At 55.2% G+C, this 14,894-nt stretch overlaps 1 protein-coding gene across 12 annotated transcripts in view; it reads right to left on the minus strand.

Annotated features, from left to right (window-relative positions):
• TNS1 (tensin 1) overlaps positions 1–14,894 on the minus strand; it is a 174,673-nt gene that overhangs the window by 109,960 nt on the left and 49,819 nt on the right. For all 12 annotated transcript variants that reach the window (XM_064485161.1, XM_031452142.2, XM_064485155.1 and 9 more), the window contains one exon: positions 1,460–1,501. The gene's annotated coding sequence lies outside the window, so the exon portion shown is untranslated. Of the gene's footprint in view, positions 1–1,459; positions 1,502–14,894 lie in introns of those variants that run through there.

The raw sequence follows: 14,894 nt of genomic DNA on the forward strand, positions 1-14,894 counted from the left end.
ACCCTCCTCCCCATGGTATCCCTCCACAGTCCCAGAGAGATTTCTCCCTGGCAGTTCCAAACCAGGCTGGCCTCATTCCCACAGCATCCCACCCCCATCCCCTACTCTTGTCAGATGACCTTCGGCTGGGCCCTGTGCGAATAACACACCACATCTGGAGCGGCACAGCCAGGGAGAGCTGAGGCCCAGAAGGGTTTGAGCCCAGTGAGACCAGGAAGAGGGGCTACAGCAAGGAAGGGAAATAGCTGGGCAGGGCTTGGGCCAGGAGGGCAGAGGGCAGTGACACTGCTCTGGGTCCTCGAGACAGCTAAGAGTCACAAGCACTCTTGAATAATCTTTTCTTGCATAATTTATTTCATTCCATCAAGGACCCTGAATCAAGGGAATACTTATCAGCACTGAGAAGGCCTTTGGAGTATCAAGTGCAACCCCTCTCTTCGACAGAAAGGGAAACTGAGGTCCAGAAAGAGGGCAGGACCTGCGCATTGTCACATGGCAAACAGGTGTTAGAGGAGAGAAGGCCAGGTGACCTGAGTGAGATTCCAGTACCCAGGCTGGGCAAGTTACCGCACAGGGATGCAGACACCCGAAACCACCTGGGCCCCGAGGCACCTCTGCCACCTCCCCCAGACTCCCACCCACATCAGTGTCACCACAGGCACCTCCGCACCAGCCACCGGCCGATCAGATCATGCCCGCAGGGGCCCTCCGTGACACACCCCTGAGCACAGGCACAGGCAGCAGCACGCACCTGCACGCAGGCAGGCCCCTCCTCCGCAGCCTCCAGGGCTGGGCTGGGGAGCAGGAGGGATCTCTGAAGGGCAGAGAGGGAAAGCTCCCAACATTCCAAATCAGCCCAGCTGGGATCGGTCTGGAGCAGGCCCCTCTCGACAGCCCATAACTCACAGAAGTCTTGCCCTATGCTTTTCTGGAAGCCTGACTAGGGAAGGGAGGAGAAGGGGGACGTGGAGAGAGAGCAAAAAAGCAGAGTCAGCCAAGGAGCCTGGAGGTGGAACAGGCCACTCGAATAAATGTGAGCAACGGCCCAGGTACATGGATTCTGTGGGTCATGCCATCCATCCCCGCCTCCTCCGGCCGGAGGGTACCTAACAGGGGACCAGGGTAGAAGGAGATGCCATCCCCAGGTCCCACGAGCCCCAGGACAACAGGCACCTGGCCAGGCCTAGAGACAGGCAAGATGCCCTTTTATGGGTTTTTCCAAGGACCTAAGTCTCAGGATTGAAATAGAAGGCCTCACATCTCATCAGAAGGGACCTCATGACTCATATCCTCCCAATCCAGCTTCGGCCTTGGGACGTGGCCCCTTCCTCCTCCTTACCTAACAGATCAGCACCCGTGGGGGCTACTCAGCATGCTTGGGCCTAAAGTAAGCTGCAGCAGGGAGCTGAGGAAAGAGGGGAGGTGGGGCTGGCAGGGCACGGGATGGACTGTCACTCACCACCAGTTCATGGCTGGATGGAGGAATACAGGGGGCAGCCACCTGTGGGAGGAAGAAAGAAGGGGCAAGGTTAGCATCTTTCATCCCCATAGAAAACCAGGGCCTCCTGAGATCATTCCACTTTCCCCATCCCACACTAGACACCCCTTCCTTCAACTCACAAACACTGACACTCTCCAGTGGGAGAATTTGATGGAAGACCATGTAGCAACATGGAAAAATGCTTAGGCAATAATGCTCAGGTGGGAGCGGGAGGAGCAGAAGGCAAAAATGAAAGGATGTCACAGTTTTTAAATTCTGTTAAAAAATATGCCGAATGACTGGAGGTCAAAGCACCAGGGTTAAAGTAATAAGAATAAAGATTCTTTTTCCTTGGTTCCATGTTCTAAATTTTCTATAATATGGGAAGATTTGTTTTAAATTTTTTAAAACCATGTTTAAGACTTCTAGAAAAGAAAAAGTCACATTCTTCATTCTCCCCAGTGCCAAGATAGCTCACCCAAAGGTCAGAGCTGCAAACAGCTGGCAAGTTTCTCAAAGCGTGCGGGAACAGGCTGGTGGAGGACCCCGCCGATTCTTCCAGAGGGAACTGGCCACTTCGCTAACTGATGAGGAAGGCCTTGAAGGGTGAAAGCACCCTCAGTGTGTGACCTATTACTTTAGTCATCATCCTCATCTTCATCTCTGATGGGGGGAGGTGGGTGGTGATGTGGCCTCAAGACAGAGGGAGAGGGCAGGGAGGGGGCTGGATTGCTCCTATCCTGAGATAACACTCCCTCTCTGGGGGCCGGGCAGCCAAACCACTATCCTGACAATTAGCAGGGGCCTTTATCAGAGACTCAGTGTGTTCCTTTTTTCTAGCTGGGACACGTTTTTCTTGGAGCTCATACCTCAACCTTGGCTCCAATTCCCGACCCGAACACCAGGCAGGAGGCCTACAGAGGGGACGGAGGGGGAAGCTCTCCCCCCGGGCCTGAGGGTGTCTGGACATAAGCGGTGGATGGCCAAAGAGGGGATAGCTCCCTCCTGGAACAGTGAGCAAGCCGGCCTCCCATCCCAGCCACCACCCCAGTGGAGCAGTGACAGTGACAGCCTATAGCCCCAGCTGGAAGAGCCCCAGCTCTTCACAAAGACCTCACCTTCAGCCCGGTCCTCCTGCCACCCACCCCGTTCTGTTGTCCAGCCAGCCCAAAGGCTCCCTTGGCTTGACACAGCAGCCCAGAAGGGGACCACGCCTGCAGGACGATGTGGCCCGAGCCCTGGAAAGGGTGGACAGGCTAGGAGTTAGCATCCGTGGGCTCTTGACCCAGTCACATGGCAGGCTCCTAACCCAACTCATTTCAAGCAGAGGCCTGCTTGAAGTCTCAGTACTCAACATTACTCCAGGACTTGGGAGAGTAACATATGAGGCCAAAAAAAGGGGAACAATATCTTAAACATATAACACATACTGAATGTGTACTGCATGACAGACATTATTACCAATGCCTTACCCACGTTAACTCCTGTGATCCTTTCAACGACCCAATAAGGTAGTACTATTATACCTCCTGTTGAGGTACAGGGTGCACACTAGCAGTGGCCTCCTCCTTGTCTCTTGTAGCCCCCAGCCCCAAATCCCATTCTGGGGCTTATAGGTTTCAACCTCATGGGGCCAGGCCCCCAGTATCCCCTGTTCCCTCTATCACCCACGGGTTTTCAGGCCCTGGGTAGGAGCAGGTGCAATCTACAGGACAGCACCCTGCTCTGTTCCTTCCTTCTGAGCTAGAGATGGGACAGAGCTGGGAACCTAAATAGGGGATCAACTGCAAAAGATGGGGGTGCCACTGGCTACTGCCTGAGCCTCCCAGCCACAGCCAAGTTCCATCCACCGCCATTGGCTTCCCCTGCAATATATCAGAGTGAGTTTCTAGTCTCCATTTGGGACAGGAGGCTGGGAAAGTGAGGGAGGGGGTTGCAGACACATTTTGAGGCAGAGTCAGAATAGACAAGTGTCTCTCCCCCAGCACCACCTTAAGAAAGTGGAAAAAATGGGGCCCCAGGTGTCCTTACCCCAGGTCCCTTCCCTGTCCCCCTGAGGCAGAGACAGCCCCTAGATCTGAGGGGCAGCTGTGGACCCCCAGTCCAAGGGCCTGATGCCTGGTGCCCCCTCGTGGCCTGCTGCCCCCCAGTGGGCCTCCCCCACCCGCCGCCCACAGCTGTGCATTCCAGGGCCAGCCGGCCAGCCAGCCCACTAACTTTGTTGTGTGTTTCAATGTTTCTTGTCTCTCTCTCTCTCTCTCTCTCTTTTTTTTAAGCAGAGAATGTTTCCTTAAAAGGCTCTCTCCTTCCCTCCGGCACCCTGGCCCCTGGCCACCCTCTCAGGAGCCTGGAATGTGCCAGGGAGAGCCAGGGCCCCCTGCCACTCTGGCCCATGCCCTGTGGCCCCAGACTCCTACTGTTGGCAGTGACCACTCCCCCTGCCCCCTGGGGACCCCAGCTAGGAACCCTCCCTCTGCAGATGAGGTAGCCTCTGGAGTGTCTGCGGGGGCTCTCAGTACCAACCCTGCCAACCTTTCACCTCCCCAGGGCTGACAGCACGAGATTCCAGAATTCAGGCCCAGGAAGTCGGCCTCAGGTAAGCCTCCTCCCCCTGGGTCTACCTCCACAACCCATCTGCACACAGGGTTGCTGGTGGACCCGAGGCTCAGCCTTTCCTCTTTGAAAAATATGCCAACTATAAAAGCAGCAGCAGCAGCAGCAAATAACTTCCATCACACTTGTTACATGCCAGGCCCTGTGCTTTGTACTTGGAGTAAATTAACTCACTTCATTCTCACAACAACCCTGAGTGTCCTGTTCTGTGGATAAGAAGGCAGAGGCACAGAGGTTAATCAGCTGTCCAGCAGAGGAGGCAGGATGCAAACCCAGCAGTCTGGCTCCAGACAGAGGCGTGCTCCTGCCCTCTCTGCTGTGCTGATTCTCCCATGAACACAAATTTCCACAGAGCACAAAAAGCCTGCAGGATGTGCTGATATGTCTGTTACTGTCCTAAGTCCTTTTCTTGGACTCATTTGATCCTAATAAAAAAATATATGGGCTTGTACTGTTATAACACCCATTTCACAGACAAAGAAACCAAGGCACAAAAAGGGTAATGACTTGCCCAAGGCCAATGCAGCAGAACGGCTTATCTCCGGAGTCTGCGAGGTAGAGAGCCAGGGATGCAGGCGGGATGTGAGTGTTACCGGGCTCAATCAGGGTCAATGCCTGACATTCATCAGCCCTCCACCCACAAGTATTTTCTGAACTTCAAAGGTCCTTGGGCACAATGCCAACAACAGGGCACAGCCTTGGAGACTACCAGGACATGAGGGTCTAAAGCACTCGACAGCAGCCAGCCCAAGCCAGGAGCTCCCTGTACAACCTGGTTCCTGCCATCTTCCCCCACCATCATTCTGTGCTCATCCCCCCTTGTCCAGGACCCAAAGCCACCCACAAGGTGGCTCCTCTCAGTCCCTGGGATTGAGCTCTGCTCTTCCTCAGGGCCTCCGCATATGCTGTTCCCTCTGCCCAGGATGTTCTTGGCCCAGTTGTCTGCATAGCTAGCCCTCTCATCCTTCTGACTTTGGCTTCAATGCCATCTCCCAGAAGTCAAACAGCTAAAAGTAATAGTGTTGGCAGAAGCAGAAGTGGTAGTTGCTGAAATTTTCTGCACACTCACTGGGTGCCAGGCACTGTTCTAAGCCCTGGTCTGTATTATCCCTTCACTCCTTATGACCCCCTTGAGGTAGTTTACTAGCATCCTCATCTTACAAGATCTCAGGCAGCCCCCTCAACAATCCTGTGAGATCCAAGACGGCACACCTACCAAGTGACAGTGCAGGACCACCACCAGGCTAGCCTGCCTTCAGTATCTGCCTCTCCCAGCATGCCCTCACTGCCTCCACGGCTGGATGAGGCTGCACCGTGGTAGAGGTGCCGGGGCTGTGAGAGCGCAGAGAGAGCTCAGGGATCCCAGGCAGACTCCTTGGAGGAGGGGACACCCCAGCCAGGCTTTCACTGTTCTATTGTGTGTCTCACCCACTTCCCCTGGAAGCCCCACAGGGGCAGGAAGCACATGCACCATTTTCATCGAGAAGCTCTGGTGCTTTGCTCAGAGCCTGGAGCTCATGAGGTACTTGGATAAGGTTTTTGAAGATGGAGATGGGGAAAGGGCATTTCAGGTGGAAATAACCACAGGAACAAGGCATAGAGGTGCGAATGCTTCATATGTTAAAAGAAGCCCCATTGGCTGGGACACGGGATGGGGGACAGGAGGGAAGAAACAGCACTGAAGGGCAGATCAAAGGAGGTGATAGAAGCAGACTGGCTGCAAACTCTCTTTCCAGGCTGGACCTTGGGCCACTCTCAATGTCCAGCAGAGGAGTTAAGACTTTTAGCCCTGGGGAGCCACTGAAGGTGCCTGAGTAGGAGAGGGACCAGGGGGAGGTGAAGGATGGGGAGCTTAAGGCAAGCAGGAGATGTGCAGTAACACCAATAATAATGGGGGGAAGGAGAAAGGGGTTGGAGAGGAGCCTGGAAGCCTAGAGACAAGGGGCCATCAGGCACCCTAAAACCTAGAGACACTCATCCCCACCTCATCTGGACAGATGCCCCTCCAGCCTCTACTCTTTCCCCACCAGAGCATGGCAGGACACCGCTCCCCCATTCTGGGGGCAGGCGGTCCCCCACTTCCCTTCCTGCCCTTCACAGAGCCGGGATCCTGCCCACAGCTCTGCCTGCTGCTCACCCGCCGGGTCCCGCCCGAGGAACCTGTGGCCAGAACGCAGCCATCCTCTGAGGCCTGGTCACTGAGGTGACACCAGAGGGGTCAAGAATAATGCAGACGGATCCTAGAGGGATCCAGCAGGCATGCCCCATGATCAAGGATGTAGCCAGATGACCCCTCATCTGTGGACAGCCCAGAACCTCAGAGTTCACCTCACAAGTCCACTGGGCTTTACCAAGAAGGCCCCAGGAGGCCCAGCCAGCCAGGCAAGGGCAGGCTAGAGGCCCAGCCAAGTGGACCAGGGCTTGGCTTGGAAGCCAGGTTGGGGTGAGCATGCGCTCCTTCAGGACCTGAGGGCGCTCCCAGTCAGGCAGCCATGAAAGGGCTGTGGGGGATGTGGGTGGGGGTGTGTAGACAGAGCAAGTAGAACAACTGTGGCGAAAGAGGCAGAGCCCCAGGAACGGCCAGAAGGCACCGGCCTCCCAGACTGAGCTTCCAGCCCTGGGCAGGGGGGTCCCGGGGAAGAGGGGGCCACTGCCCTGACTCCATTTCCTTCCCAGGCCTGTGCCCCTCCTCCGGGCCTCCTATCCTCACCAGAGCTCGCTCCCGGCCTGCTTCGCTGTTTCCTTCCCTTATATAGAGTTCTGCTCGGGGCCGGGAAAGGAAGTACATCAAGTTCCTGGAGGCAAGAAGGGGCCTGTTCCCAGGGACACCTCGAGATGAGGGGCGGGGGCCATGCCCCAGCTCAGAGTCCCCTCCGCAGCCGGGGAGCCAGTCGGGGGGCAGATGGGGCCCGGCTCTTTCCCCAAACTCAGCACAGTCTGTGACTCAGAACCCAGGCAGACAAGACCCAAGGGAGTCCCAGACGGCCGGCTCGGGGCACTGCTCCCAGAACCCCAGCCCCAACCCCTCCCCCAAATCCTCCTGGGCCAGGATCCACTTGGACCATTGACCCAATCAGTCTGCCCCTCAAGCTCCAGCTGCCCCCTTCCCTGTACCCCAGTCATCCCTCTTGTCTCAGGAGCCTCTTCTCAAGCCTCACCCACTTGCCACCCCAGCCCCTGCCAGCCTCCAGGTCCTGTAACACACTTAAGATGAGGCTCTCCAGCCAGGGGAGTTGCTAGCCACGCCCACACACGGCAGCCCTGACCTGCACAGCCCAACCCCCACAAGGGTAGGGCCTCGTGTGCCCGACCCTCTGGAGCCCTCTGGAATGTGGTGTTTCAGATCAGCCCTCCCTAGAAGGTCCCCGAAGCAGCAGAGCGGGTGGGCTGGGCCTAGCAGAGCACACTGAGAGCCAGGGGGCCCCACCCTCTGAAGCCAGCCCCCTTCAGAGCCTGTCTGGTGGATGGCATAAGGTAGCATCTGGTTCGCTGGACACCTAGCTGGTGGCAGAATATTTTTTCTGAAGATCTTGCCTCCCCTGGAACCCCAGCTCAGGGACCACACTTGCCCACACCCAAAGTCAGTGTGGTTGCACACCAAGCCAGACTTCTCACAAGCAAACTCTAGCAAGCAGGAGAATCAGAAGCTGAGTTCAGCAAACAGGTACTGAGCGCCTCCTGGGAGCACAAGAGGTCAAGCCAGGGGCCCAGGAAGGGCCAGCAATGACAAGGGTGGGGCATGCGGAGCCGCAGGGAAGTACCAGCAGGGGCGAGAAGGCACAACTGGGCCTAGGGCTTGACACTGGTCAGCATCCTGGGCTCATAGCCCTGCCCCTATTCTGCCCCCTCCAGGGCTCCCCCACTGGCCACTGACAATTGCCCCACTCCCCTACCCCTGGCCACCCAAGGTGGTTAAGCCAGAAACCTGAGGGTCGGCCTGGACTCCTCCTCCTGCCCCAACCAAGCCTAGCCAAGTCCTCCACCCAAACATCTCTCCAAGCCCCTCCATCACCACCCCCAGTCCCGTTAGTCAAGGAGATTCTTGCAATAGCCTCCTAACACAGGCCTCTTTGCCCTCAGCCCTGGGCCTCTAATCCACTCTCCACTCAGTAGCCAGGGAACTATTTCTAAAATGCACATCCAGTCATGCCACTCCTCTGCCTAGAGTCCTTCTGAGGCTCCCAGCTCCATGGGATAAAGTCCAGGTGCCCTAATATGGTCCTCACAGCCCTTGAGACCTGGCCATGTCTCTCTTTCTGGTCCCATTTCTCACCTCTCCACTTCCAAGCCCTTGCTCCAGCCAGGGAAAACCACTTTCAAGTTTGGTTTTTCCCATGTACACTCTGAGGTAGGGGTTATCAACCCATTCTACAGATGGGGAAATGAAGCTCTGGCAGGTCACATGCTTAACCTGAGGTCACACAAGCAGTAAGTAATGGAACCAGAGTTTTACTTTGGGGGCACCCCAAGCCTCGGCTCTGCCCAGGACCACACCACCTTGCCCAGCCAGGGGCCACAGGCAGAGTTTCACAGAGGGCATAGCCCTGAGGTGGGTGGGCCCAGGAGATGTCAGGGGGCAGAGGTAGAGAGAGAAGACCAAGGTGAAAAGAGGCTCTGAGCTGGGGCCAGGAAGAGAGGAGAGAGGTTACCGAGGTTACACAGGGATGTGAGAAGGTTGAGGAGCCGGACACCACTGAAGGACCCAGCCTGGAGGACCCAGAGGACACGGGACCTCTACTACAGGAGGACTCAGAGAACATGGGACCTCTATTACAGAAGTGGAGGCATTGAACAGGGAGTCTAAAAAGCAGACTTCAAGGTGACCTTCTCCTGAGATCTAAAGAGCAGGGAAAACCCCAGCCCTTCTTCCCCACCTGGAGAAGGGCCATTTATTCTGAAGCAGGGGATTGGGTGACATGGCTTCAGCACTGAAAACAGAGCTTCTAGGAAGTTCCTAGAAGAATCTGGTCAAGGAAAGGGCTGTGGTCTGTGGTCAAGGTTCTAGTGGAACTGGGGACGGGGGGAGATGATGGGTATGGAAGCAAAACCATGCATTCATTCAACAACAGTGACCGAGGGCCCCTCGGTGCCATGTTCCCAGCTAGAGAGCCAGAGAGGAGTAAGAATGGCCCAGCCCAGGAGGGGAACTTGTGGCCCAGTGGAGGAGACAGGCATGTAAACAGAGAATTACAAAAGAGCCCAGTAACTGCTTTAATGGTGGTATGAAGAGGGTTATTATTTCACTGGGACTCAAGTCCATCTGTTTTTCCAGAAATTACACCCAGTGGGAGACTGCCCACCCCACCCCCTCACTCCCCATGAGAGTTTCTGTCCCTCGATGAGAACTTTAAGGGACAAAAGTCTCTGACCCTAAGCTGTGCTGGAACAGTGAGGCAGGAAGGATGCATGGGAAAAAAATTTAAGAGCATGGGGGAAACCCAAGAAGCCTCAGGAACTGCCGAGGAGCATGCTAGGGGCCGGCAGAGGAGGCTGGGGCAGGGGGCTGGAGGAGAGGGTGGGATGAGCCAGGCCCCAGAGAATTCCAGGGCTGGGGGCCACCATCAAATCCACAGAGACATCAGAGTTGCCCCCTTGCCTTCTGAAACTTGGCCACAGTCAGCCCTGCAGGTCTCTCTCCCTTCCACATCTGCAAAGAGCCTTACAGACCATAAGTGTGTACAGCCCTGCTTCCTAATCTTAAGGATACCATTTGACTGTCTGGGGCACCATCAACAGCTTTTGAGGAGGAAATGCTACCCCAAATGTACACTTCAATTGTAAGATGCATTCCAATTTCAGAAACATTAAAATGTTTAAAAAAAAAAAAAGGACAACAAATTGTACCAGGCATACTACGTACATTTGATGTGTTTCAACTCATGTAACCCTTGCTTGAACCCAAAGGTAGGTTCTGTTCCTATGCCCACTTTACAGAAAAAACTGAGGAACAAGAACAGAATAAGAAGAGGTAGGTGATTCCTAAGGTCCCATCTACCTTAAGTTTCAGAGCTCGGAACAGTATAATACAATGCAAAAGATTCCCATCAGAACAATTTACCTTTATTCCTTTGGAGCTTTCGACTCTCACATGACCTTAAGCTTCAATTATCTGAAAATTCACTCATGTAGAAAACTCCTGGGCCACAGATGGCAGCGACAAGAGGAGTTAGTGTGTGATCGTTCCACACAATTAGCTCATGTCAAAGGCTGGTGTTCTGGAACCCCATCTGCTCTGATGGACTGTACGAGGAACCCTGGAAGCAGGAGGTCTGGAAAGCAGGACAGCCCAGATCCTTGTAGCTCCTTTAAATGCATCTGTGGCCGAGTCGCAGGAAGCCCCCTCTCACTCCCAATTAGCCAGCAGCAGAGACTTGAAGCCAGGCCAGCAATGAAGGCCAGCAGAGGCCTGGCTGTCACCGGCATTGTTTGGCTCCATCTGACGCATATCCACCCCCCTGCAATGTTTCCTTGTTCCCTGGGAGGCCCTCCAAGATGCACGCATCTGAAACCAGGTCTGGAGGGAAGAGGGGGTGGAGGGAGGAGCAGCGGAAGACCTGGCTCTATCTGGCTGGGAAAACACAGGCAGAATTTAAACGGACAGGAGAGAGAGCTCACATCAGATAGGCGCCTGGTGACCCAGAGACACTGCACACACACAGCTCAGATGCCCCGAGGCACACACAGAGCCCACACACGCCATAGGACCACTGCCAGGTCCAGATGCAAAGTCACTCCCTGGTGCTCCCTCCCGCCCCACCCCAAGCAGAGCAGCACAGACGGGAACACGGCAGCTCCATCAACACACCCATTGGCAGGGGCAGTCTGTATGGCCCTAAGCTCAGCTGATTTCAGGAAGCCAGAGGGGGAAGTGACCCATGCGGGCAGACAAGGGGAGGGGAGAGCACGAACCAGCGGCGGGGAGACGGGGGTGCAAGATGCCCACAGGAGCCTGCCCACACACTGCAGCCAGGCAAGTGACAAATTCCCCTTGGACTCGCCCATTCCACTGAGCCCTGCCCATTCTTCTGTAGGAATAAGATGACGGGGAAAAGCACACCAATGGAAGCTGGGCAGGAGATGGCAGAAACAGGAGGGCATGTGCACGAACGATGGGGCAGATCTAACTGGAGGATAAGCATCCTGAAAATTATGGGATGAAGGCATAGAAGCAGGAATTTTAGGTGTGGACATGGTGAGGAGGAGCAAAACAAGAGTTTAGGGCTTGCGGACAATTATTTTATTTGAATATTTACAATGTACTGTGTACTTCAGACGCAGTATCACATTTAATCCTTCCAACAATATGCACAACAAGCAATACTCCGTTTTACCATATGAGGCCACTGAAACTCAGCAAGAAAAGTAAGTTTCCCAAGACCTCTCAGCATGAGCAGTTGAGCTGGGACTCAAGCCTAGGACAGCCAGAATATAAAATCTATAATCCTTCAGGTAATCCAAGTCACCTGGATGCTTAGAAGACAGACAGGACAGCTATGGGGCCAAGGGGATTGGAGGTATAGATGGTGGGAGGGACTAAAGTGAGGCACAGAGGCAAAGGGGACAGGGGACATGGGCATGCAACCGGCCCCTGTTCCTAAGGACGGCAGGGGCAGTGGAGCTCAGGCTGCCGTGACTCAGTGGCTGGGCCTCCGGATAGCATTTCTGGAGCCCCAGATGGCTCTGTACAGTCTAAAGGCCACCTGCCCAGCAGAGACATGAGCCATTACTCACAACTGTTACTCACCCTTCTCTGCACCCCAACCGCTCAGCACATCACTTACTCCCACTCTGTCCCCTGAGAGTGGCCAACGGGGAGCCGGCAGATCTGCCCAGTTTCCTCCCTCACTTCACCAGCTCAAATCCTGCCATAGCATCCCCACCTGAATCACTGAGACAGAGACCCAGAGACTCTGGCCCACTCGCCCCCGACAGCTGTTGCCCTCCACTCTGTTCCAAGAAATGGAGCTGGAGGAGCAGTCACTGGGCAAAGACTCTTCCAATCCCAGGGCTGGAGGGGACCTCCCCCGCATCTCAGCGGGCGTCACACTAGGCACATACAGACCCTCCAGAGCCCCCACCTTCGTGGCAGACAGCTCTTCCAACAGCCCCAAGAGCAGGAGCCTCTCTGTTCAGAACCATCTCTGGACTTGGCAGAATTTCAGCACCAAATAGAAAGTGAGAACTCTCCCAACTCCAACCTCTCATCTCACAAACGAGAAAACTGACACTCAGAGTGAGGAAGTGATTTGTACAAGGTCACACAGTACTAAAGGGGGACTAGAAACAGGCCACCTGACCCCCTGTCATCAGTCCCTCCACCACACTGCATAGTCCCTTCCCCCTGCCCGGAATCAGGGCAGGGCTCTGATGTCTACCAAGTCTTCCCTCACTCCCTCCTGTTGCAAAGCAGCTGCGCATCCCACAACACTGGCGATGGGAGATCTGAAGGTGAGATGGAGCGGGAAGAAAGGAGTTGCAGCCAGACAGTGGTTAGTGTGAGCAATCGCTTTCTAACAGTAAAGGGGCATCAGGAACAGTCTGCCGAAAGCAAGGAGATGGACCACAGGCCTTCCAGAGGCCCGGGAGCTAAAAGGCCAGGCCCTCTGGCAGGAGATGATGGAAGGAATTCCTGGGGTCCCAGCTGGGGATTAGGGAGAGTCCTGGCCACGTCTCTGCTCACCTCTCCTCCCCCGCCCCTCGCTCCGGTTTGCCCCTGCTCTCCCAGGGCTCCAGCCTGGAATCCAGGCCTGGCTGCTGCCTCCGCTCCCACGCTCAGCTCGCTAGCTGGCCACAGCAAAGGCAGCGCCATGTGTGGTGTCAGAGGCAGTTCATAAGGCGCCAAGGATTCTTCAAAGCCTCCAGAGGAGACTCCTCTATCTCTTATGCTCCCCCATCTCCCTCTGGGAAGCTGCACTCATCCCTGCCAAGAAGCCCCTGCCCCACTCTTTCCCTCCGCACCAACAATAGTAATACCAATACAGTAATAATAACCAAGGCTCATGCAGCATGTCCAGAGGACACGGTTCTTTCCATTTCCCACGTTTTACAGATGAGTAAACTGAAGCACTGAAAGGTTAGGTAAGCTGTCTGCGGTCACACAGTCTGTAAGAGGTGGGATCAGGATTCAAATCCAGACAGTGAGGCTGCAGAGTCTTTGATCTTGACCCCCACACCACACTGCCCTCGTGATAAGACCCCACTTAGGGAAGTTAAAGCTCCTGAAATCCCCGCTCCCTCATCCACACGGTCACTAAGCACCAGCAGTGGGCCAGGCACCTGGCCTCTGAGACACTCAACACTCCTCTTGGCTCCGGATGGGCAGCCCCTATCCGGACACTCACCAGGTCACTTACAGTCAGGATGGGCACCTGCTGCTTCCAAGTAGACAGGTCCCTCCACCTTGCCCGGGGACACTCTTGTTCATTGATTCATTCAACAAACAGTGAGCATCTACTGGGTACCAGGCAGGTGGTGACAGACGCCCCCCAAAGGAGCTTCTTAACACCTTAGAAATTGGAGCTGCCCACAGTCTACCCTCACTCCCGCCTGCTGCAGTCTGTCCAGCCCTTCGTGTGTGTGAAGCCTTGCCAAAAAGGGCTCTCTTCCAGCCTGAAAGATCTCCCAGGAAGGAGATCTCAGTGCTTCCCCAGCCTCCTGATCAAGAGAAGAGGACAGCCTGTGGGAAGCAAGCCCAGAGGCATGGAGTGACTCTGGAGTTTCCCAGTCCAAGGCTGAGCAACTGGAACACAGGACTCCAGGGGCCTGGGTTTGTCACCGGGTCTCCCTGGCCTAACACAGCCTTCACAGCTGTCCAGATCACCTTTCTCAATAACACCCTCCTTCTGTTTCTCCTATGTTAAAGCCTTCTGCTGCTTCCCTCTTTAACCTCTCTCAGAAAATTTCCCACAGCCAGACCCCAAGCAACACCTCCAGGCTCCCCCAAAGCCAGCCTTTCCCACCCAAACCACTTACTGTGGGCTGAGCCTGTGCCAGGCACAGAGCTGAGCACTTCACAAGTAGGATCTCATTTCATCTCCCACCATAACTCTGTGAGGGTAAGGATTAGCCCCATTATACAGATGCAGACACTGAGGCTCCACCCAAGGTCACATAGCTAGTAAGCAGCAGGGCTGGGAGGGTCACCCAAGCCTGTCCAACTCTGACACAGGGCTGGAGCCCTTGTTTTATCCATTGTTACTTTCGCGGCTCTGTGCTTTCCCCTGTGCCTGAAGAAGTCTTTGTCCCTTTTCCTCCCTATAGAACTCCTTCTCAACCTTCAAAACCCATCTCAAATGGCACCTCTTCTCTGAAGCTTTCTCCACTTGCCAGCTCATCTACACTGTTTCCTGCTCGATGACCCCTCTGCATTTTGCAGAAACCCTCTGTCTACTCCCCATTGTTTCTTACTAGACTACATCTCTCTGGCTTTTCCAGCCCCAGACTTACCCCTGGCACCTTGCCTGGCAGAGGGCCAATGCCCAAAAAGGCTTTTAAGTGTGCCCAACTGCATTCAGCTGCCACAAGGCTACAGCAGGTGCAGGGGCACTGCCCCAGCCCAAGGAGCTGACCCCAATCCCAAGCGGGCAACTAGTGTCCCCCAGTCACAGTCAACACCCCAGTCCATGTAACTAGGTGGGAGCTTCTCTGGTGCTTCCCCCATTCCTGGCCTGGCGGTCCCTCTCTGCTCAACCAGCTTGGCTGTTTCTGGGAGTCTCAGCGGTGATTAGGGCCCTAATCAGCAGGACTTCCTGCCAGCAATTGCCAGAGGTGGGGGCGGGGCGGGGAGGGAAGCAAGGTCAAT

The sequence above is a fragment of the Camelus dromedarius genome, chromosome 4, assembly GCF_036321535.1.
Source record: "Camelus dromedarius isolate mCamDro1 chromosome 4, mCamDro1.pat, whole genome shotgun sequence".
NCBI classification, from domain to species: domain Eukaryota; kingdom Metazoa; phylum Chordata; class Mammalia; order Artiodactyla; family Camelidae; genus Camelus; species Camelus dromedarius.